The 24,705-nt window shown below is 36.5% G+C and overlaps 1 pseudogene; it reads left to right on the top strand.

Annotated features, from left to right (window-relative positions):
- The first annotated feature begins 791 nt into the window (after nucleotides 1-791).
- Nucleotides 792-1,252, top strand: LOC105980328 (annotated as a pseudogene).
- The last annotated feature ends 23,453 nt before the right edge of the window (nucleotides 1,253-24,705 follow it).

The raw sequence follows: 24,705 nt of genomic DNA, 5'->3' as shown, positions 1-24,705 counted from the left end.
ATTGTTTAAATAGGGATACAGGTGGACCCATTGCAACAATGAGATGTACAAGATGTTATGTCTAAAAATGAACTTTACAACTTTGGGAGGATGGTAGGAGGGGCTGGGAGGGGGGAAGGGATGGGAAGGGGAGACAAAGGAGGAGGCTACAATGTATTCATTACCTTGCCTATGTAACCCCTCTGTATGGTATTTTCACAATAAAAAATAAAAATTATAATAATAATAACGCAGCGCCTTCTGGAGATTTACCTGATATTTAAGCCGCTGCTCATTTTATGTATTTTTTTTTTTTTTTTGTCGGTCGTGGGGCTTGAACTCTGGGCCTGGGTGCTGTCCCTCAGCTCTTCAGCTCAAGGCGAGCGCTCTACCACTTGAGCTACAACGCCACTTCCGCCGCTGCTCATTTTTATGTAGATAGTGATAATGAATATTTTCCATAAGAACAAAAAAATCTGATTTTCTGGCATTCCTTCATCTGGGTGTTTCTTAGCCAGAGTCACTTAAAATTCAAGCCTGGCACCACCACAGAGATACTAAATTTTCTTTTCCTGATGAAGGCCTTTCTGAATAGTGACTCCAACTGTTAATAGTAATTTTTCTCTGACTCCTACTCACAGCTGGTAAAGCACTGGATCAAAGTCTCATAGAAATGCAAGACAAATTTTTGAAACATATGATCTCTCGGTCACCAAACTAAGAGGAAGAATTCGGGCCTGCATTCTAGAATCCCGATCATAACTTTGGTAAAAGAGGGTGTCAATAAAGAGAAACACTTTTTCTGCCCAACATCTTGACCAAGCCACAGCGCTCCCTCCTGCTCTCCAGACTTCGTGATGCCTCCCAAGGACGACAAGAAGAAAGATGCTGGGAAGTTGGCCAAGAAGGAATAGGACCCAGTAAACAAGTCTGGGGGCAAGGCCAAGAAGAGGAAGTGATCCAAAGGCAAAGTTCAGAACAAGCTCAACAACCTCATCCTGTTTGACAAAGCCACTTAAGACAAACTCTGTAAGGAAATTCCCAACTATAAGCTCATAACCCCTGCTGTGGTTTCTGAGAGGCTAAGGATTTGGTTCCTGGCTCCCTGGCCAGGGCAGCCCTTCAGGAGCTGCTTAGTAAAGGACTCATCAAGTTAGCTTCAAAGCACAGAGCTCAAATAATTTACACTAGAAACAGTAAAGGTGGAGATATGTCCCCAACGCTGGTGAAGATGAATGAACAGATTCAACCAGCTGTACATTTGGAAAAATAAAATTTTTTATACCAAAAATTTTTTAAAAATTAAAGAGAAATAATAATTGGAGACAGATAAGTTGCTTTCATCATTTACATGAAAATGCAAAATGAAATGTTTCAGTCCCACACTAATGTGCATGTCTGGATCATTGAACATGCTGAATAGGAACATGAACACTTACTGGGTGAGAGGAATGCTTTAACGCTCTATCTGTACTGAGTCTAAATACTAGAGCAATTTCTGAAGTTGGTGTTATTATATCCATTCCACAGACAGAGAAATTGAACTACAGAGAATTTAATTGACTTGGGTTAAAGGAGCTAAATTGTAGTGGATATAGTATCCAAATACTATTGACCATTTCCCCCCATCCTTACTATATAAGTTCTCTCAAAAATTCATTAGGCAACAGATCATTTAATTCCTCCTTTACTTACATGAACTTTCCAGAACAGGCTTTTCATATTCCTATCCAAGTTAAAAGCCATCAGTAATCTAAAGTAGCTCATCTCAGAAACACAGACCTAAAGAATGGAAGTGACCCTTGGTGGGTGCTGAGTTACGGCTGATATCAAATCTACATGGCACCCCAAATCAATAGGCTAGAAGAGTCAAGCTCTGTATCCTGAAATGCACTCTTTTCTCATGTCATTCTTCATTTGATTTCAAAGACTCTAGGGAAAGGGAGATGATGCAGACAAGGAATCAAACAAAGGGGAGAAATTACCAGTCAGAAAGAGTTGTGTTTGCTTCTGCCCTGTCAGCAGGGCTGTGAAATGGTCTTGTCATGAGACTAACTCCGAGTCACACACGCTTCTCAGAAGCTGAGAAGTTTTTACCCAAGCTGATAGCAAAATCTTTTGGCTTTTACTTGGAAAGGCTTGGCAAAGTTTGCCACAAATTAAAATGCCATTTCTAAAAATGCAAATTTAACTATGCCGAAGGTTTTTTCTTGTTTGCTTGTTTGTTTTATTTAAAGGAAGAAGAAAGAATATGTTCAACGATGAACACATAATACAAAGGAGATTTGACTGAGCACAAAACAAGTCAACTCTTATTTCGGGCACAAATATTTCTATTGACTATTTCTGCTTGTTTTCTTGTACTTGTCAAGACCACTGAATTCTGAAACAAAATCTCATTTTTTTCCCTCTGTTCCTAAAATTGGTTTCTTAGATATAAACTCTTTCAGTGGTGTTGTATTTCTCAAGGGTGATTTGCTGTGAACAGAATGCATGTGAGCCATCTCTCGAATTTGCTTTTGAGTCTTATTGGCCAAAAAGATATTAGGAGGTGGGGCTCTAGAAGGTGTGCAGGTCATGAGGGTGCAGCCCTCATGATCATTTAATGATTATCTAATGATTAGTGCTTTCTAAAGGAAGGCTTTGTTGCCTTGTCCATTCTACCAAAAGGCAGGAGCAGAAAATGTCTGCTATGAGAAAGTAGCCCATTCCAGATTCTGAATCTGTAGATGCCTTGATTTTGTACATCTCACCCTGAGAAAACATATTTCAGTTGTCCATAAGTTACCCAATTTATGGTTTTATTTTGGATAGTCATGGGCTGGACTAAGACATGGTTGATAATAATAGTAATAATTAATAATAATAATAATAATTTTTATTATTAGTCTTCAGCGAAAGAAAAGGACATGAATTCAAATCCCAACAAACATGCACGCCCACTTAACATTGCAGATAAAATTTTGAGCTTTTGGCATCTTCACTGCAGAATAAAAATAACAGCAAATTTGCTTTATAAACACCATTAAAGCTATACGTGTGGAAGTCATTGCACAATGCTAACATGTGACGGAGACTTAAGAATAATGACTATATCTCAGATTCAGTGCTGTGCACACCAATTCCCTGCTTTTGATAAATTACTTTCTCATCCCCCAAAAATGCTCCTTCGTAGGCAGTGTGCAGGATTATCCTGTACAATTGAAATTGGTAGGAGATTCAGCACTGCATTCCCCCCAGACAGTAATAAAGAGAATGATCTGTTTAAAATGTTCCTGTTGGTGTGAAATTCTGATTGAATGATCACAGTGGGAGGTGGTAAGTCCACTGGCCTCTGCCAGTTCTATACCTTATTCCCAAGGTTTGAAAGTCCTGTGTTAGTGCTAGACTTACACAGCAGATCTGATCCCTCAGAGGAGCTAGGACCAAATGCATATAAACTCCTCAGGCCATTTGGGGCAGCTCTCTTAGGGCCTCTGACCTAAATAGTTTAAGGTAGGCCTGGAACCTCCCCAGTCTCTGAACACCCAGGATGCATTCCTTTTACAATGTATGCCTCATAAAACTGTGAAGATGAGTCTCCATTCCTTGGGATGGATGGAACATCGTTCTTGGATTCTAGGCCATTCTCAATCTGTTGCCTGATTCTCAGCATGTGGAACGTTTGGAAGAGGAACGATACAGATACAAAGCCCAAACAAAGCCTGAAAAAACAAAACCTTGTATAAAAATAAACAGTTATCTATTCCTAGATCACTTCAGAAGTAGAAATGCATCTTATATTTCAGCCCTCAAAAAATCCAAGAGAAATAGAGAGGCTTTCTTCATAGTAGAAATTTTGCTCAGACATCCTAGCTGGCAAATGAGTGGAGATCAGGTATATTAATGAATCATGCAAGAAGGGACATGATTTTGTCATATACAGATGGGACTACCTTCTGAGACTAGTCCTTTTCCAGTCAATAATGTCTACTTAACATTCAGCATGTGCATATGTGTTCATCAAAATACATGTCCAGAGCTTGTATGTGTCAGCTTGATGTCCTTGGAGTATGATTAAGAATAGAGCAAGACTAAGGAAAAGTAGGTACATTTTAGAATTCTGAACTCAGATAGCTAAAACAGCAGGTTTTGTCCATTTAGAATCTCAGAGGAGACTTGAGTACACACAGACTTGGCCTGAGTGAGTGGGGTTAGTTAACTAACCAATGCTAGTTCTTCTGCAGTTATTAGGTACATTGCCTCATGTGACTCATTCTGCAGCCTTTTGAAGTATATGCCATTCCAAGAGCACTTCCTAGAAAGTGAAGTAAGGCACGAAGAAGAGAGAGGGCTGAGTATGTTGCGAGGAGGTGGAAGCAAGGGTGAAGTCTTGAGGGGACTGGCAATGGCACATCTTGTAGGTGGAAGCTGGATGCCAACATAAGCCATGTGACTCAGAGCACATGCCCTGTACAGTCGACGGCTGTTTCTATACTTAGCATCACCCTGAGGGTAGAAAACAGAGGTTCAATTCATGAAGACTCTAATCAACAGTTGTCACTGTTCACTTTTCACTACCAAGGAGGCTCTTTTGAGTGAAAAAAATCAAACATTAGGTTTGGTTGCTAAGGCCATTGATACTAAGTTCCAATGAATGTGCTCTTTGTTTGTATTTCTATATCACATCCAGCTGTAAGGACCCACTCGCTATGGTCAGTGAGGAGCCTGTGGTCAATTACTATGGTCAGTCACTATGGTTATATCAATGTGGTCCAAAAACTTGGGAATGTTAGCATCTTCATTGTCTGGGGAGGTGACATTGCTCTCATGCATCCAAGTTCACAATGTCAGTGCCTAATATTTGTCCTACCCTCTGCCACATTCCTAGTCCCAAAGATGACCTTCCACCATGACCCGGAGAACTGACCTTTCCCAAGTCCATGAGCACGCTGAGTGAGCAGCCTCCACAGGTGCCCACATTGTCATCATGTATCTAGAGTCCTGCCATCTTCACTCTTATCTTTGTCTCAAGAAATGTGTATGGGGCATGAATATGTCTTGGATACTATTCAAAGTGTTAGAGATCAAAATATAAGTTAAGAAAAGCCAAGATCTACTCTTACTTAGTACATAGTAAGAAGGTACAATATAAGTATAATCTCATGACATAATATATTTAGTGCATAGAGTAAGAAGATAAAAGATGTTTCCAGGCTGGAATATTTATGTAGAGATACAAATAAATAAGAAAATGAGGCTTAAAGCCATGTAGATCAAAAGACCTGCGCAAGAGAAATAACATAGTCTTTGGTCTTAACTGGTGGGTGGTGCAGTATAATTTCATTTCTGTCTCTCCCCTAATGGAATCGTCAGGTCCACTGAGTAATGAGAATAGTTTCAGGCTAGCTTCTGAGAAGTTGAATATCTATTGTCCATTCTCTAATTCTCTAATCTTATTGTGGGTTCATGAACATCAACAAAAAAAGTGTGTGTAGATAGATAGATAGATAGATAGATAGATAGATAGATAGATTGATAGATAGATAGATAGATAGATAGGTAGATGCATATAGATAACATTTTTGTTGGAATAGAACAGTCTTATAAAATAGCATTAGTGAAGATAGCTGAACAATATAATTTTCCTATGCTGTGCTGATAGTGAATGGCTGTGGTTCTCAAATGTATATAAATTTTAACATTAATGATTCAATTACAATTGTGGATTCCAAAATTGGGCTAATAACTCTGGCTTAAGAAAATTAAATTGTGTCTGTTAGGTCAATTAGTTTGAGCCCGCATGACATGCTTTCTATTACCCATTGCCTCCTCTTCGTATATTTTTGCCATATTAGTGTGATGTCTAAAACGAAATGCACAACTGTTAAATGAATTTGTCATGATATTTTTTATCTATTCTAGCAGATCTAACTTTTTATACTACCAGTCTTTGGATTTATACAAAAGCCTAGTTAATCTGATAACTACATACTTACTTTTAACAAATATCCCACTTTCTCCACAAAGCAATTCCATGTACCTATGTTACTGCCTAAACTTGTGAAAGCAATAGCATCTAATTGATTTAATTTCACACATTCCAATACTTGGATAAATGAATAAAGATATGACAAAATACTTTTAACACTATGAGCTCTTTGAAGATAATTTAGACAATCTACTTGCATAATAAAAGTGATTATGCATAGATGATTCTGGCTAATTCAGTATCAAAAGCTTGATAACTTTAGTTACGACTATTGCACATTTATAAACCTATACAGACTTTTCTGTTGTATAAGCTTACGTTAAAATGGTAATTCAGCACTTGATATTACTTGATATATATTTACATATGGCTATGATTGCTTCAACTTATACTTGCAAGATTTATTTTTTACCATTGCTGTTCACATCCTTATTCTTGAATGATTTAACTATCACCTCAGATATTTAAAGGATTTCTTAATCATGGATTTTTTGTCTATACTAAACCCTTTATACAATTAAATGTAATAAAATATTTTCTCTTTGTTACTAAGGAAAAGAAAGAAAGCTTTATACATATTCCTTCAATCATAGGAAATTACAGTGATAAAGTTTCTAAATATAGTAAATTTAGAATAAAAACAAGAAAATTCTTAGGAGATTCTTGGATATGTAGCTTACCTTAAATTTTTTTCTTTCATGTTCTTTTCATCATCATTTTCTACAGCTCTCATTTGAAATTCACATTATCCTCACAGGGACAAAGTTTCCTTCATCTCAGAATTCTGGCAAGTTTGGCCTCCATGTCTGTTTATATAACTATTTCAACCCTTGATTTCTAGCTAACATATCTTTTTCCTATTACTTCTCTAATATAATCACCTCTCCTGGATATCTCTATTTTTCTCTTTGTCTATTCTTTTGTATTAAGTTAATTTGCTTCTTTGGAAGAAGAAAGAATAATCTCATTCTTCTTGTATCTATTTAAAATATTCTATGTAAATAAGACGTAAAGGTACTTTCATTAAAAACCAGAACTCCAAAAAGAAAAAAACATCTTCTTTACATGTTAACTTGAGAAAGGATATGTAAAATTCCCTTTGAAATTTGCTCCCTTCCAAAATTTGTCACCACTTCTTAGAGCTCAGCCAGAGGAAGGGGTAGGGAAGAACTTCTAACCTTCTGGGGCATGGGCTCTTCTTGTGGTGGGACAAATTCATGGATGTATTGTAGACCTTAAGAATAGTTTGGATTTCACATTTGCCAAATAACTTCACAGAACCTGGTCCTCCATGTAACTGCTTAAAGGAAGAAAATGCCCTTTCGTTCTGAGCTGACATAGTTTTTTTTAAATTTGCATGATAAAAAGTCTCACTTCTTATTACAGAACAATAAATTGGCTTGTTTATCATGAAAACAAAAATCTCTTGCCACTACCACCCTGCAGGCAGGTCATTTGCATATTTAAAAATCTATTCTACATCTGCCTGAAGAATGGAATACACAAATTTGTCCTCATTCCTCTTATTAGTAGACCCCAAAACTTCAGATATGTGTCTGTGTGTGTTATTTGTTTCACTCTGGATGGCATACATACAGATATCTTTTCACACACACACACACACACACACACACACACACATGATACAGACCTGGAATGCTGGAATAAGAACCTTGAGGGGGCTGAGGAAGACTATACTAGCAATTCCCCATTGTTTAAATGTGACAAAATTAAGAAAACTATTCCATATTGTAGACTACTGGATTAAATACATAATTTTTAATTGTACAAAGGGGTTACAGTTACAGAGTAAGGTGATGAGTACATTTCCTTTCAAGCATTGTTACCCCCTCCTTTGTTTTTCCCCTACCATCCCTTCCCTCCCCAGCTCCCCAACTCTTCCTTTCCCCCACCGCCCCAAAGTTGTAAAGTTCGTTTTCAACATAGTGTCTTGTACATCTCTTTGTTACAATAGGTCAACCGGTATCCTTGTTTCAGCATTTTGTTATTTCCCTTTCCCTCCCCAAATTAGAAAAATTTATAAACAAGATGTAGGGCACTGGAATCAAATACAGTGAAAACAGGGGTTATACCAAGGGGGAAGAACAATACAAAAGAAACAAAAAAATCATATAGTACATTATATATACATTAAAAACAACAGCAACAGAGATAAAACCACTTGTGTCCCTAAATTGGGGTTCATTTTGCTTAGCATCATTTTATCTGGTCATATGTACATACATAGCTTTTGACCTTTTTTGCTTAAATACATAAGTTTTTTTTTCTTTTTCTTTTTCTTTTTGTCAGTCATGGTGATTGAACTCTGGGCCTGGGCGCTGTCCCTTAGCTTAATCGGCTCAAGGCTAGTGCTCTACCACTTGAGCCACGGTGCCACTTCTGGTTTTCCAAGTGGCTTATTGGAAATAAGAGTCTCACATACTTTCCTTCCCAGGCTGGCTTTGAACCACTATCCTCAGATCTCAGTTCCCTGAGTAGCTAGGATTAAAGGTGTGAGCCACTGGCGCTCAGCTTAAATACATAATTTTTAAGTAATTTTATTTTTTCTGTTTCTCTGGGTTTTGTGCTTCTTGTTGTTGTCTTTTTCTCTATCTTTTGGGAGAATTCTTAGAAGTTAGTGTATAACATGATTTAAAGTTTCTTCATTTTTAACTTAATTATCAAAATGGCCACTGAAGTATAAGTAGTAAGAAATATGTCCCAAGCTGGACACCAGTGGCTCATCCCTGTAATCTTAGCCACTCAGGAGATTGAGATCTGAGTGTTGCAATTAGAAGCCATCCTGAGCAAGAAAGTCTATGAAACTCTTATCTCCATTAAACTACCAAAAAAGCCAGAAATGGAGCTGTGGCTCAAGTGGTAGAATGCTAGCATTGAGCAAAAGATGCTCAGGGACATCACCTAGGTCCTGAGTTCAAGTCCAAGGACTGGCACCAAAGAGAGAGAGAGAGAGAGACAGAGACAGAGACAGAGAGACAGAGAGAAACAGAGACAGAGACAGAGGAAAACCTGTCCCCTAAAACAGTCCTTTTGCATATTAAAAAGTAAAACAAAAACACTTGTCTAAGTAAATCCTAAATGACAGCCAGTATTTTAATTATCACATTGTTTTTATGGCCAGGGTTTATTTATTTAAAATTTTGGTAAAGTGTAACTTTGACAGGACTATTACGTGTTTATTCTTCCTTTAAGGATGTTTAAGTAGGGGCTGGGAACGTGGCTCAGTGGTAGAGTGCTTGTTTTGCATGCATGAGGCCCTGGGTTCGATTCCCCAGCACCACATAAGCAAAAAGAAAAAAAGCTGGAAGTGGTGCTGTGGCTCAAGTGGTAGAGCACTAGCCTTGAGCTGAAGAGCTGAGGGACAGCGCCTAGGCCCAGAGTTCAGGCCCCATGACTGGCCCCTCCCCCCCAAAAAAAGGATGTTAAAAGTATTTTATTGGTTTGTAAATATCTGTGTTGGTTCTTGATTTTTGTTGTTGTTATTGTTTTTTATAACTCAAATAGTGATTTTCCTTTTTTTGTATGTTTTTTATTGTAAAAATGCTGTACAGAGGGGTTACAGTTACATGAGCAAGGTAATGAGTACACTTCTTATTGAGCATTGTCGCCTCCTCCTTTGATTTTTCCATCTACCATCCCTTCCCTCCCACCTCCACAACTACCCCCCCCAAGTTGTAAAGTTCCTTTCAACATAGTGTTTTGTACATTGTTACAACGTAATAGTGATTTTCCGTATAGTTTTATCATTGTGTAACTTTATCTGGTCAAAATAAGATGAATTTTATACTAAATTTAAATGCTATGGAAGATAGAGGGTATAAAGATAGGAAGTATCCCTGTAATTTCATCCCATATTTCCCAGATGTAACCACCCTGACCAATTTTTAATGCATCTTACCAGATTTATGAGAATGGGAGTTCATGTTATTGTGTAGGGCCTACATTAAATAGGACCTAAATGATCACTGAGTTCCTCAGCATGTGATTTGGCAAAGGACCTGGGTTCAAGGTCTGTCTTCTCTTTTGTAATTGTGGGTTTGGGCTATTAAACTCTGAGTTTTAATATCAGTACTTCTTCCTACTTGAACAAATTGTTATAGAAGTAAATGAAAGTCAATAATGTAAAAGCATATTTGTAAATATGCTTTTGTAAATTTTTTCAAATGTAGGATGTGTTTAAAATTATTGTTAACTTGTACATTCCAGACTGGTAGATATTTTTTTCCTAAGGCTTCAATGACTGATGACTGGCTTAAGAACATAAAACTGTATGGTTGAAAAGATTTCAAGTATAACATATAATGGGAAGTATCTAAAAAATTTCTTGTTTGAAATTAAATTTATCTAACTAGATTTTTTAGCTTTATTAAAAAATTACATTATTAAACTGGTTTGTTTAGTAGTGTAGTAGGGAAGAGATAAAATGTCACTCTTACATTTAGAAATAAATTTGCTTTGTCACAGTTCAAGCATTAAACATGAGTCTTTTTCAAAGTTCATTTTATCCCCTAAATTAACTCTAGTGTGTTTGTTTTAGAACACTGTGCTCTTGTATGTGAGTCAAGGGGCATATGGTCCATTTATTGGAAAAGAAAGAACAGATGTGTGGTGTTTAGATAAGTACACACATCAAGGTCAATGCCAGGTGACTCATAGCTTTCAACATGCTGTGGATGCATTGTCCATAGTTTCCTCAGAGGAAGTTAAATCCTTAATACAGTAACATCCAAGAAACCATTATTTTATTTATTTTACTCAATAAGCATAACAGGATCAAACAAAAGAAATGAAGGTTTCTTCTTTGAATTGTTAAAATTACTCTGGAAATACAAATAATGGATTTTTAAAAAAATATGCTGAAAACCAATCCTTAATATACACATGGTAATGCAAACCTAAACGAATAAGAACAAGAACTTCTTCGGTGTACTTTTTCTGTTTACAAATGCAGCTCAGTGATAGAGTGATTGCTTAACAAATGCAAGGCTCTGGGTTCAGGCCCTAGTACCTCAAAAATCAACGTATTTTTATTTGAATATCCAATTTATTATAGGAGAGAAGAATGTAGTATTCTTGGAACAGGCATATGTTACAGTTACTTTATTTCTAGGATCTAAAATTCTTTGTTAGAGTTTCTTGAAATAGAAACAGAAAATAAAATTTAACCTTTAAAAGGCAAATGAGCCAGGCTCATACCCGTAATTCTAGCTACTTGGTAAGCAGAGAGGGGGAAGATTACAGTTTGAAGTCCATAGGACAAAAAGTTAACAAAACCTAATCTTGTTAAATAAGCTAGATATGGTGGTGTGTGTTTTTAATCTCGGTTATACAGTTATATAGGAGGATCACAATTCAAGGGTGTCCAAGGGAGAAAAACCAAGATTACATCTCAAAAAACTAACTAGAGACAAAAGGTAAAGTTTAAGTGATCCAACATTTTTCTAGCAAGCACAAAGCCTTGAGTTCAAACCCCAATACCGCCCAAAAAAATTAAACAAAAGATAAAAGGGAAAAAGGAAAACCACATATTTTTGAAAAGTATTGACATTCTGTTTTCATTATCTTTTTCTTTTGTTCCATAAGCTTTCATTTTGATCACTTTTCTTGATAGTAGAGCAGGCCTTAAAAGGCCTACCTTCCTCTTACCTTCAAAGTATATCACATTTACTCTTTCTAAAACAGTGTCCATTTTTTTGTAAAACAGTGTCCATTTTTGACTCTACTACATTCATTGTATAGCTATTAGAATTCCAGTCCAGATTCTAAGTCCTTGGATTTAGACTCCAGAAATGATACATGCATACTGTTGATTTTCTAAAAGGTTGACATTTTATCTACCTTCCCCTGAAATGACAGGTGCCTGATTCTAAAATGGGATATGAGATAAATCAGCAGGTAGCACTGGGAAAACGTATATGCTGAAGATTATATGAGGTCTCTCCTTCCCATTGAGAAATATCTGAGAGAATGTGAGACCGACTTTGCAGGCTATTGTTAGCGTACAGTGAGCCACTCACCACTGCCCAGGAAGAGGAACTGGGTGAACTGCTTCTCTCCTCTCGATTCCCACAGGGGCAATGTGGAGAGTGCCAACGGGTCCCAGACAACTTCATTAATCTCTGCTCTACCTGAGGATTGCAAGGGGCAGAAAACCGGCTGCTAGCCATTCTACTATTCTAGCATGAAAAACAAGAACAGGGACTATTGCACCAATGCAAAGGAAAGGTGACTAGTTTCCATAGTTTCCATATTGGAGTTAAGGACTACAGGTAACAAAGGCGATATGCAACAGTGATATTCACAAGACATTATACTGGGAATGATCTATTCAATTTGGGTGTGGGGGAAAAATAGGGAGAAAAATGAAGGAGGAGATAACCAGTTCAACAAGAAATGTACTCACTGCCTTACTTATATAACTGTAACCCCTCTGTACATCCCCTTGACAATAAAATTAAAGTTTTGGGGGGAAAAGGTCATTATCACAGTGGTGGGGAGCTGAGGAACAGAACTTCTGAAGAGGGAAGCTAAAGGCTTCCAGGGATTAAAGAAACAGAGAAAATGAGGAGCCTGAGGAAAACCTCCTTCTTCTTTGTATCAAGAGAACTGGCAGTAAAATGCTGGGGATGAACAGAGGAATCCCACCCATAAGTGGAAAAGTGGATTTCAACCTACCTGACTCAGAGCTAAAATGAAGATGGCTTATGAGAACAAGTATTTTCCCACCTACATCTATTCCCTAGGTCTCCACATGCCAACTGCAGAGCCCCAAAACATCCCAGTTAGTCATCTGGGAAGAGAAAGCAGAAGAGAGCCCATACCCTCTTTCCCCCCAACCCCCGTTTCTTCCTCAGTGGAAGTTGAAACAAATATCTGCCTATGAGACTAGACATCTAACTGAAATGAGACCATCTTCTGACTTAAAACTAATCCAAGCCTTTTGCTTACGTTCTACAGTCTTGTAACTGTCCTAGTTCATGCACAGGCAGGGGAAATCTAACTCACTGAGCAATGTAAATGACTAGTAAAAGGAGGAAATACATTTGCTCAGTGAATTACATCCTACAAATTGCCCTGGTTCAGGATACTGGTTACATTTTTTAAAAAAAATTTTCTTGTGTGTCTTATCCATTTGCACATTTAACTCCAAACAAACTAACTTGCTCTATACCCCAGTGATTTTAATTCCAGATATTTTTCTAATGCCTCCTCTCTGAGTGACATGAAAGCACTTGTCACCTTCAAACCTTCCAACTAATACCCTATTATTCAAATGATGCCAACAAACCTTTTGATAATGTGCTCAACTTGCCATTGTGGATAGATTTCAGTGTTTGTCAATCCCTGAAATCACCCCTCAATGTTTGAATGATGTACTGTGAATTTATACTTTTCTAGTTGTAGGATTGATAACTTGGTTAATTTCTGAAATGAGGGATAGAAAAAGAAATACAAATGGCAAACAAAAACTGTTTCCTTTTTTAAAATGTTCCCCCAGAAATTCTCATTTAAGCACTATGGTTATGCTGTCATAAATCAATTTGAGCTGTAGTTGACAGAGGGAAAGCATTCTCCATCCCAAGTAGGGATTTCTTGCCTCTTAAATGTATGTTCTAGAGGGTCTGAGGCAAGGCAAACTGTGGAACGTATTTATGTTTTGTATATTATAGATAGGTATAAATATTAAGTTGTTTGTGGGTTGGTTTTTTTTTTTTTTTGCCAGCCTTGGGACTTGAACTCTGGGTCAGGACACTGTCCCTGACCTTTTGCTAAAGGATAGCACTCTACTACTTGAGCCACAGCATGGTTCCAGTTTTTTCTGTTTATGTGGTACTGAGGAATTGAACCCATGGTTTCATGCATACCAGGAAAGCACTCTGCCACTAAGCCACCCTCCCAGCCACCCTGGCTAGTTCTCTATTACTTCAGCCACAGCCCCATGTCTGGCTTTTTCTGTGATCCATTGGAGATAAGACTTTCCTGCCTAGGATGTCTTTGAACCATGATCTGCAAAGTTCAACCTCCTGAGTAGCTAAGATTATAGGTGTGAGCCACCAAAGCCTGACTCTATATTAAGTTTTTGAATGTACATGTGTTCCTGCTCATTTCCTAAACTCAGTCTGATATTCAGAAACTGACCCTGATGTGTGCTGGTGATTGATTTCCAATGGTGAGGGGCCATCAACCTGTTCTTTCTTCCTTCCCTCTTTTGAGTTATTATTTGAAATAGCTATTTCTTTGCTTCTCTTTTTAGCCCTTTTCTATGATTTAGATGTCTTTCACGTAATGAACCAATCATCATCGGTGGCCTTGGATCATAACTCAAAATAGTATAAGGGTTCTCAAGGTGCTTCAGGTTCCAATGTCTGATTATCTTTTCCCACAGGCAAATAAGGATTCTGATTTTTTCCTACTTAATCAAGAGTAGTTAAATCTATATGCTCTAATTCATAATCTTACACAAATGCCAACAAATATCTATTAATAAGGAGAGTTTCTTGCCCTCAGAGTTAAATATTCAAGTGATTATTTATAGAGTTTCCAGATGTTTTTCTGACTGCACAGTGTGCAGTTAGTGTGCTGAGATGGTCCACTTCTCAGCAGGGTAGAGAGGCTCCTCATGGAGAAAAACATCCCTTCTGCCATGATGAAGATTCCCTTTAAATTCATGAACAGCCCTCTCATGCTGACAATGTACAGGGGGAAAATAAGGAAGAAAGAAAATTTAAGGTGATGTAGCAAGGTGCAGAATCCCTTTTGACATTTCATTAAACTATGCATCCCCAACTTAAATTAATTTGCAGAAAGTATCCTTGGATTGTTTTGATAATTAGAAAAAGTGAAATAAATTGTTTTCTTATCACTGGCAGATAATGGAATTGACAAGATTGGTTTGAGAGACACAAGTTCTTTACTCTTTCTCAGTAATTCATAGGCCTCTTCCTATCGAGGTTAGGTAAAGATATGTCTTCTGTCAAAACACTTATTCTATACCACTCTGTTCTATTTAAATCTCTTGCATATATTGTGGAACATCTGTACAACCTTAGGATCAATATAACAATACTTTAGCTACTGTGTCTTCTGACTATATTTTAAGGCAGGTGATATTTATTCTACTATGTATTGCACTTTTTTTTGCAATTGCCCTTGGCACTGCAAATGAATAAGCAAAGAAAAAATCTTTTTAAAAAGTTCATAATTGATTTATTTTTCCATTGAAAAATTTAAAATAACATGTTTGTATAAAATTATAGAGGCATTGGATGGAGGTGTTGATTTCTTACTTCTTAGGAAAAAAAATGAATTTCTCTCCATTTTATCTGTGTTTTCCATAAACTTTTTTTTTTGTCTTGGGACTTAAACTCTGAGGCCTGGGTGCTGTCCCTGAGCTCTTCAGCCAAGGCAAGCATTCTTCCACTTGAGCTACAGCTCTACTTCCAGTTTCTGGTAGTTACTTGAAAGTAAAAGTCTCATGGACTTTCCTGTTCAGGCTGGCTTTGAACCATGATCTTCAGATCTCAGTTTTCCTAAGTAGCTAGGATTACAGGCATGAACCACTGGTGCCAAGCCCTTGAACATTTTATAGTAGGTCTTCATTCTCCTCACTCTACTTTATATTTCTAGATATATGTGTGTGTGTGTGTGTGTGTGTGTGTGTGTGTGTGTGTGTGTGCATATATATTTTTTCCTTTTGTTATCCTGTTTTTGTTTTTGGTAGTACTGGTGTTTGAACTCAGGGACTTGCACTTGCTAGGCAAGCACTCTTCCATTTGAGGCATACCTGCAGTCCTAATCTTTTTTTATTAGTGTATGCTATACATACACGTATACACATGTATGGCATTTTGCATATGCATGTATTGTACTTTGATCAGATTAGTCCACTCTATTGTTCTCTTTTCCTCATCCTTCATCCTTATTTTTAATAGCTCTCAGTAAGTTTCCTTATGCTATCTTCAAATATATTCAATATACTTCAATATTATCCACTCTATCATTCACTCTCCTAGATCCTCTCATGCCCCCAAATAGTGTTACAACTATGATTGTGTGTGTGTATGTGTGTGTGTGTGTGTGTGTGTGTGTGTGTGTGTGTGTGTATTAGGTCTAGATTCTGCATTTGAGGGAAAACATATGACCTTTGTCTTTCTGAGCCCACCCAGCCCTTATATTAATATTTTATCATTGTATTTACTTTAGTTTAGGTCACAATTACCAATGACATTTCTATTTCCAATGAATTTATGACTTTTTGACAGCACATTTAAAAAATTCTTTAGGTATTCTAATATACTGCTCTTACTCTATGTAATTTTTTCATCATTTGTTCTCATTAGTGAAAGATTCTGTGTATATTTATTAATATATTCTTCAGATATGGAAATAACTGTCAAATATCTATTAGGATAAATACACCTGGGTCAAGTTTTTAGAATATTCTAAGTCTGTTTTTAAAAAGAACGAAAAATGCTTCAGATATTTAAAAATAAAGGAATGAAGGTACATAAAAAGTAGTTAACAGTGGTTATAAAGTAAAAATTAATGCAGAATATATTAGTAGTAAGATGAGAATAATTTTATCTTAATAAAGCTGGGCATGGTGGTGTACACCTCTGTTTATAGTACTAGGGAGGTCAAAGCAGGAAGATTGCAAATAAAGACAACATAGGCTACATGAGAAAGAATGGACAGAAAAACAATAGAGTCAAGCAAGTTCAGTACTATATACATATATAAGATGTACATAAATATTTAAAAGATCATGGATAAGGATCTGGGGACTTAGTTCAAGTGGCAGAGTGCCTACCTCGTAAGCACAAGGTCCTTAGTTCACATCTCAGTACTGCCCCTCTAAATGATCATGGATAAAAAGTAGTATAAATGTTCTTCTAAAAGGTACTCTTTATGGGTACACTATTCTTGGTTGATATTTGCTTATCTTTAGGGCGTGGCATACTTATGGAATGTAGCCAAAAAGGAAAGCAGTATCGAGGTTCCTCAAAAGACTAAACATAGAGCTCCCATACGACCCAGCAATCCCACTTCTGGACATTTAGCCAAATGATCACAAACAAGGCCACACTAAAGCTGCCAGCACAACTATGTTCATCACAGCATTATTTACCATAGCTAAGATATGGAACCAAACCAGATACCCTCCCCCCAGTAGATGAATGGATCAAGAAAATGTGATATATGTCTCTCTCTCATAGATATCCATTTATATCTGTATATATATATATATGTATATATACATATATATGAGAGAGAGAGAGAGAGAGAGACAGAGACTGGAATTATGTGCTTCCATCAGAAAGAATGACGCTGTGCCATTTGTAAGGAAATGGAAAGACTTGGAACAAAATCATAGTAAGTGAAGTAAGCCAGACCCAAAGAAACATAGGTCTCATGGTTTCCCTTATTTGCAATAATTAGTATGTCTAAGATAATTTTAGCAGATGAGCAGAATAGCTAAATAGCTACGTACATATGACCATATAAGATGATGCTAAGAAACTGAACTCCAAGACATGGACACAAAAGGTTTTTCTTTGTTGTTGTTGTTTTTAATATACTATGTGATTTCTTTTTTCTTTTGTGTTTGTTTTTTTCCCTATGGTTTAATCCCCTGTTGTCACTGTATTTGATTTTGGTACTCTGGGTATTGTATATACATTTATCTGAATTAGGGAAGGGAAGGGGAACAACAAAATGGTGAGACAAAAGACAAGGGGGGAACCAATGCAACAGTGATACTCACAAGACCAATATGCTGGAATGATCTGTACAATGTGGGGGAGGGTTGGAGGAAAGGGAAGTGGGAGAAAAATGAAGGAGGGGGTAACAAGTTTAACAACAAATGTACTTACCACCTTACTTATGTAACTGTAGCCCCTATGTATATCACCTTGACAAAAAACTTTTTTTAATTTAAAAAGTTAAAAAAGGTACTTTTATAAATGAAGAACATGCATATTTTTCTTTTTTATCTACAATAATTTTATTGGCAATTTCAAATATTAATTCTACTCAGAAATAATTAAAAATAATTATTGGAAAGAGAGGTTCAAAAATTGTCCTTTTTAGATTCTACAGGGAAAACAATATACATGTACATATGTATATTTACACAACTCATTGTACAATCTGATTACAATATATTTATACAATTTTAGAAAAAAATTGTGTAATATTTATTGTATTGAGAACTATTATTATTGTTCAAGTTTTCTTTCTGATGGATATTAACTCTAGCTTACTTTCATAACCTTCTTATTGTCTTTAGCTGAAAAAAAACCAAAATTATCATATTTCAGTTTCTTTATATTGAGTCAAATATTATCTTTACTATAAGCTCTGCCTTCTTTTCTAAATCAAACAACCAAGCAATAAAATATCCTCCAAACTATCATACCATGTAATAATCAAGTTTAACTAAACTGGGTGAATGTTTGCTATTAGCACCTTCTTCAAAACTAAGCAAATGTTTATAACTCAATTACTTATAATAACAAGGCCATTATCAGAAAATTCAGGTTTTTAGGAAATGTTGCAAGCAGTGATAGAAAATTATAAAGAAGTATGAATAAATGTATAGAATACTTATATACTTTTATATGTATATATATATATATATCATATGATGTGTTCTAACTCCAGTACAAACAGATGTGGACAAATTTCTTATTTGGAAGCATCCATATTTTCCTCTCAGTCTGGCATATGATTCCATTTCTTAATGTGAGAGAAGACATCTTCTCAGGAACTCCCCTCTAGCTACTAAGGAAACACTGCACCATATCAGTGAGATTGAGAGAGCTTTGAGTCAAGATCAAGGGCATTTTAGTCATATAAATTCCTTCAATTTACTAGGTTGTACTATGTCAAAGTGAAAGAATAGTTCAATAGAAACAATTCTAAAAGGGGCAAAAATCAGAACACAATTCAACATCTCAGAAAGGTCACTTATGTTTACATGATTTCAATTTCTCAAGCTAAAATTGGGAATCAGAATTATGTCAACTTGTTTGTCAGTTACAGTGATGATGTGAACACATAGTGACAAACTAACTTAGGTCCTGGTAACTAAACTTCAGGTGATGTCTTTCTCTTCTCCATAATTTATCTGCCTCTCTAGGTATGCAGAAGGACTCAGAGGCCATATACTATTGGGACACAGTCATCAGCAGGCCAAGGCTTACCTGATGTTCATTTACTTATTTACTTGCCTAAAAACATACTGAATATTAAAAACATAACTCAAAGGAATTAACCACATGATCAACTATTAACAATTGCCAACACAGAGTCAAAGTCATGGCCAAAACATTAAATCATTTGTCATAGTTGTCTAGAGATGGAACAAGTGGGCTGTTTTCATGTAGGATGTTTCTAGAAAAGATACAAAAGAATCAGTGGAAGTTCCCTGGTCAATTAGACCTCATATGTTATAAGAACTAAATATGAAAATGTACTGTGCAGAGCCTGGTGTATCTCAGTGACAAAGCAGTTGCCTAGCAAGTATAACATCCTGGGCTCGATTCCCCCATCCCCCAAAAAAAGAAAGAATTTCAGAAAAATGACAGATCTAGACCTTCCTCAGTGAACATCCCTCTAATGCCCCCTCCCTTACTTGCCGAGAAGTAAAATAAAAGTACTATGCTAATGTAAAGTGATATACAAGAGGCCAACCACATTTCTTCTAATATGGTATTGCTGGTAGGAAACCAAAGCAAAAATTATTAAGAATTAATAAAAGTGAAGGCAACTTTGCCAAGGAGGAAACAAAACTGTTCTACAATTTCTTATGACTTGAGGGCAAATCACAGAGCTGTTAAAAGTCTGAAAATGAAGACCTCCCTGGGGTATTTGCTGGACCATTAGGGAGAAGATGCTGACTCAACAATTGTGCTTCTATATCGCCAGACTCCTGTCAAGGTCCATCTAAGCCACGAAAATAATACCAATGACAACGATAAGATTATGCTCTTTCTAATGAAATATTTGTGTGGATACAAGTTGATACTTTTCGTTAATTAAATCTATCTCTGAAAATCATTCCCTAAGAATTTTAGATAGGCCATTACCCTCCCATTTCCATGCAGCAGTATTCCCCAGGGTGTCATGAGAGGGGAAATATGCAGCTGAAATGATTTCCTAACAGTGCTCCAAGGACATCAGACAAGGGCATACTTAACAAAAGTGTGCCATGCCTTATAATGTAAAGCAGAAATCTTGACCTATATTACAAAGATGGTTTAATAGGAATAGAACGATAGCTTTTAGTGCAGAAAAACATATTGAAATGTCCTTTTGTTCCCTAGGTCAATAAAAAGAACTCTTGTCTGATGAAAGAACTCCATTTGAAAAGAGACTATTTTAGCTTGAGGTTTCATCTAGTTTATCTGATGGTGGGAAGCGGCAGGCACAGGCTTTGACAATTTGTAGAAGAATTCATGTAAACAGTGATTTATATTATTCCTAAAAGTATGATTTAAAATACTCTACAATGTATTGTTTCTCTTTTCTTTCTTTTTCTGCCTTTTTTCCTTTGGAGAAAAAGAGCTGATAAGTCCTAGATACTCTAATCAAATCCAATTGATTAGCATACATTCAACGTTCAGGTGGCAGTGGTTCACATGTGTAACCCTAGCTATTCATGAGGCTGAGATCTGAACATCATGCTTTGAAGTCAGCCCAAGCAGAAATGTCCTTAAGATTCGTATCCCCAGTGAACCAGCAAAATGACAGAAGTAAGCTGTGGCTCAAGTGATAGAGTGTCAGCTCTGAAGTAAAAGCTAAGTAAGAGCATCAGATGCTGAGTTTGAGTGTCAGTATCAACATACACACACACACACACACACACACACACACTACATATAGTTGACAAAATAGCAAAATAACTCCCACCCCAAGTGACTTAAAGGCTAAGGAGAGAAAAAAGTATAGAGGTATAAAGGAAAGTCTCTATTTCAGTTGGCTTTTAAATAGTAATCTTGAGTTTTGAATGGAATCTTTATTGAAAAGAAAAAGGACATTTCACACTTGAAACTATGATGTCAACAGCACATTGAAATGGGGGATAGGGGGGAGAATTCCTGAGTCCCTTGATAAAGTAATAAAAGTTCTGATGCTCAGAACTCCATAGCCTCCACCAAGGAGCACTCTGGGAAAAGTGATTGAAAATGTGTATCCAGATTAAACTTCTAGTAGCCCCTCTGGCAAATAGTGCTTTCTGAAGAACTAACATAATTTGAGTCAGTCTGCTTTACTTTCCTGTGCTGACTAGAAAAATCTAGGCTGAATTTTATGTTTAAACTGGGCATTTGTCTCTTGCCTATTGATAAATAATCCCATAACTAGCATGCAAAAATGACATGCACTGGAATTTGCAAAGTTGAATTTCAAACCAAATTCTCTCCTGTTGCACTTTTAAAGAATAAATGTCAAATATTGCGAGGGCTTTCCCTCTTTTATTTATAATGTTTTTACCATGTAATTGAAGTGTTTGCTCATATAAAGCTAACGTCATTGGCCACCTATTTCCACAACTCTCTCATCTTATATCAGCATGTGTTTATGTTCCTACTTCTTGGTTTTCCTTCAGCTGTTCTAGAATTTTAGCCAACAGCTAAGAATATACTTTAGTTCTTAGAAATACTTAAGGCCCAGGTGCTGAATATTTTTAATAATTAACTCATTTTGAATGTTATTCTAATAGCACGGTTGAAGAAGTTTATGAAAGCAGAACTTGTTTGAGGGATGGTTGTTGCTTCACTAAATTCAATCGCTATGGCAGAAGGAAAAAAAAAACTAACTGAAAAATATTTTCTCACCACAAACATTATACACATGCACATACATACACACACAACTACATAAATACATATACACATAGCTATATAGAGAGATAGCTATAATAGATTCTGACTCAATCCTTTTATTGCAAATAGGTTATTATTGCTCAAGTATCAGGAGGACCACCTGCTCTAAAGCCCCATATTATAAGATACTTGTTTCTTTTAAGAAAATTTTTTTCCTGGGCTGGGAAGGTGGCTCAGTGGTAGAGCCTGTGCCTTGCATGCCTGAGGCCCTGGGTTCGATTCCTCAGCACCACATAAGCAAAAAGAAAAAAGCCAGGAGTGGCGCTGTGGCTCAAGTGGTAGAGCACTAGCCTTGAGCTGAAGAGCTGAGGGACAGCGCCCAGGCCCCGAGTTCAGGCCCCACGACTGGACCAAAAAAAAAAAAAAGAAATTTTTTTTCCTAGCACTAAGAGTTTTCAGAGTAGCAGCTAAAAAGCAATTATGCTTTTGAGAAATATTTCCTCTATGGCTTATTCTTCTGAGTTTACGAAGCTACTTTGAACTTATAAATTAAAATGTTTTATTTTTCCAAAATACCTTTATTTAAAAGGCTATCACTTTTAGCCGGGTGCTGGTGGCTCATGCCTGTAATCCTAGCTACTCAGGAGGCTGAGATTCTGAGGATCATGGTTCAAAGCCAGCCTGGGCAGGAAAGTCTGTGAGACTCTTTTCTCCCATAAACCACCAGAAAACTGGAAGTGGAGCTGTGGCTCAAGTGGTAGAGCGCTCACTTTGAGCTGAAGAATGCAGGGACAGCGCCCAAGCCCAGAATTCAAGCCCCACAACTGACTAAAATAAACAAACAAACAAACAAATAAATAAATGAAATGAAATAAAAGGCTATCACTTATGAGCAAATCATATTCAGCTAATCTATAGAAGCACATTAGTAAAAACAAATGACTGTTACTTTGTTTAGTTTAAAGATAATGTACAGAGGGGTTATAGTTACATAGTTAGATACTGAGTAGATTTCTTTTGAACAGTGTCACCCCTTCCCTCATTTTCTCCCAGTTTTTCCCCTCCCTCTCACAAAGTTGTATAGTTCATTTCCAAAATAGTATCTAGTGAGTATCACTGCTGATACTCACTTAGTTAACTCTTTTGTCCCACCATTTCTGTGCTTCCCCTTTCTCTCCCGTCAGATAAACTTATATACAAGACAAAAGATACAGAAATCAAATACAGTGCCAAAAGGGGCAAAAAAAAAATAGGGAAAAAAACATTAAAAGTAAAATAAAAAACTTAGTGTCCACTTCTTGGAGTTCATTTGGATAAACACCTTTTTATATGATCATTTTCTCATAGTTATTGAGTCCTTGTAATGCTTTCCTAAGAATATCCTCCTTTGGACTCACTGTATGAATGTTTAGAGTCCTGTTTCTCATGTCCAACTCATTTTTTGCCTTTTATTATCCATTGGGTTTACTTACAGATTTATAGGCACATCCTAATTATTTCAAATGAGGGAAACCATGCAACCTATGTTTCTTTGGGCCTGGCTCACTTTGCTTATTACAATTTTTTTAAACATAGAGTTTTCCTATGACCCAGCAATTCTACTCCTGGGCATTTATCCAATTGACCACAATCCAGGCCATACTGAAAACACCAGCACAACCATGTTCATTGCAGCATTGTTTATCATAGCCAAGACATAGAAATAATCCAGAAGCCCCTCAGTGGATTAATGGATTAAGAAAATGTGAGACATACACACACACACACACACACACACACACACACACACACACAATTGAATTCTGTTTCCATTAGAAAAGATGACATTGCCCCATTTGTAACTTTTGTTACTTTTCAAAACCAGACATATAAAGAGAATGAGACTAGTGATGCACATTAAATTGGAAGATTATTTATAATTCTTCAGATTCAGATATTTTGCTTTCTCTATAGGTTAAAATAACCTGATATCTGCTCATGTCTCATTTCTGGTGCATTGTCCTCTGATATCTAGAAGCAATTTCACAACCCTCTACAGCACAAGCTCCTTGGGTGTGTAGACAAACCCAGAAAGCTGTTGAGGTGAGCCTAGCAACTAAAACCTATTTGTGCTCTCTGTCTTGCAGGGTTTCTGCATAGAAAGGAAGACAACACCAATTGTTTCTGTTTTGAGACACTTGGCTGTGATCAACCATAGATTACATGGTTATTGATTAACTCTTCTCTGTAAGGTTTCTTTTGTACTAATTCAAGAGATCTGTAAACAATTGAATTGTTGGAAGTATCAGATAGGACATATCTGCTTTACTCCAATGCTTTTGTTACTAAGATTAACCTGAGCACAAAGACACTTTTCTTTTGTGTTTTTAATTCCCTTTGATTGCTTAAACTATGGGTCTTGGGAGAATCTTTCCAGTTTCTCATTTTTTCTCATTTCATGGTCAATGTCTCCAACATGTTGGGATTCTTGAACAAGTCATTGGATGAATGCTTCCAACACAAGATCATAAATTTAATAGCTGTCTTTATTGCATGGTATTTCAGAATAGATTCATCCCTCTTTTTTTCTTTTTTCTCCTAATTTAGCAAAATCAATCTTTTAATGGTGAGTTTGTGAAAAAAATAACATCATAAAATTGTTAATTTAAAGTAGTGGAATACTTTACTATGATCCTAAGCATTGGAAAGCCTGTATTTAAGTTAGGACCCTCCTTCCAAACAGCTAGGTAACTATTGGCAAACTACGTAAACTATATATATTAAACAGGATGATACTAGAAATCATCTCACGTGTTGCTATGAGAATTAACTATAATAATATTTGTAAAAAATAACTTCAAAGTGCCTGGAATACTGTAAATGATGTATAAAGACCAGCCACCATCAGTCTGTACCTCTATGCTGCCT

Source organism: Dipodomys ordii, unplaced genomic scaffold, assembly GCF_000151885.1.
Source record: "Dipodomys ordii isolate 6190 unplaced genomic scaffold, Dord_2.0 Scaffold1, whole genome shotgun sequence".
Lineage (NCBI taxonomy): Eukaryota > Metazoa > Chordata > Mammalia > Rodentia > Heteromyidae > Dipodomys > Dipodomys ordii.
This window is presented reverse-complemented; position numbering and strand designations above follow the sequence as displayed.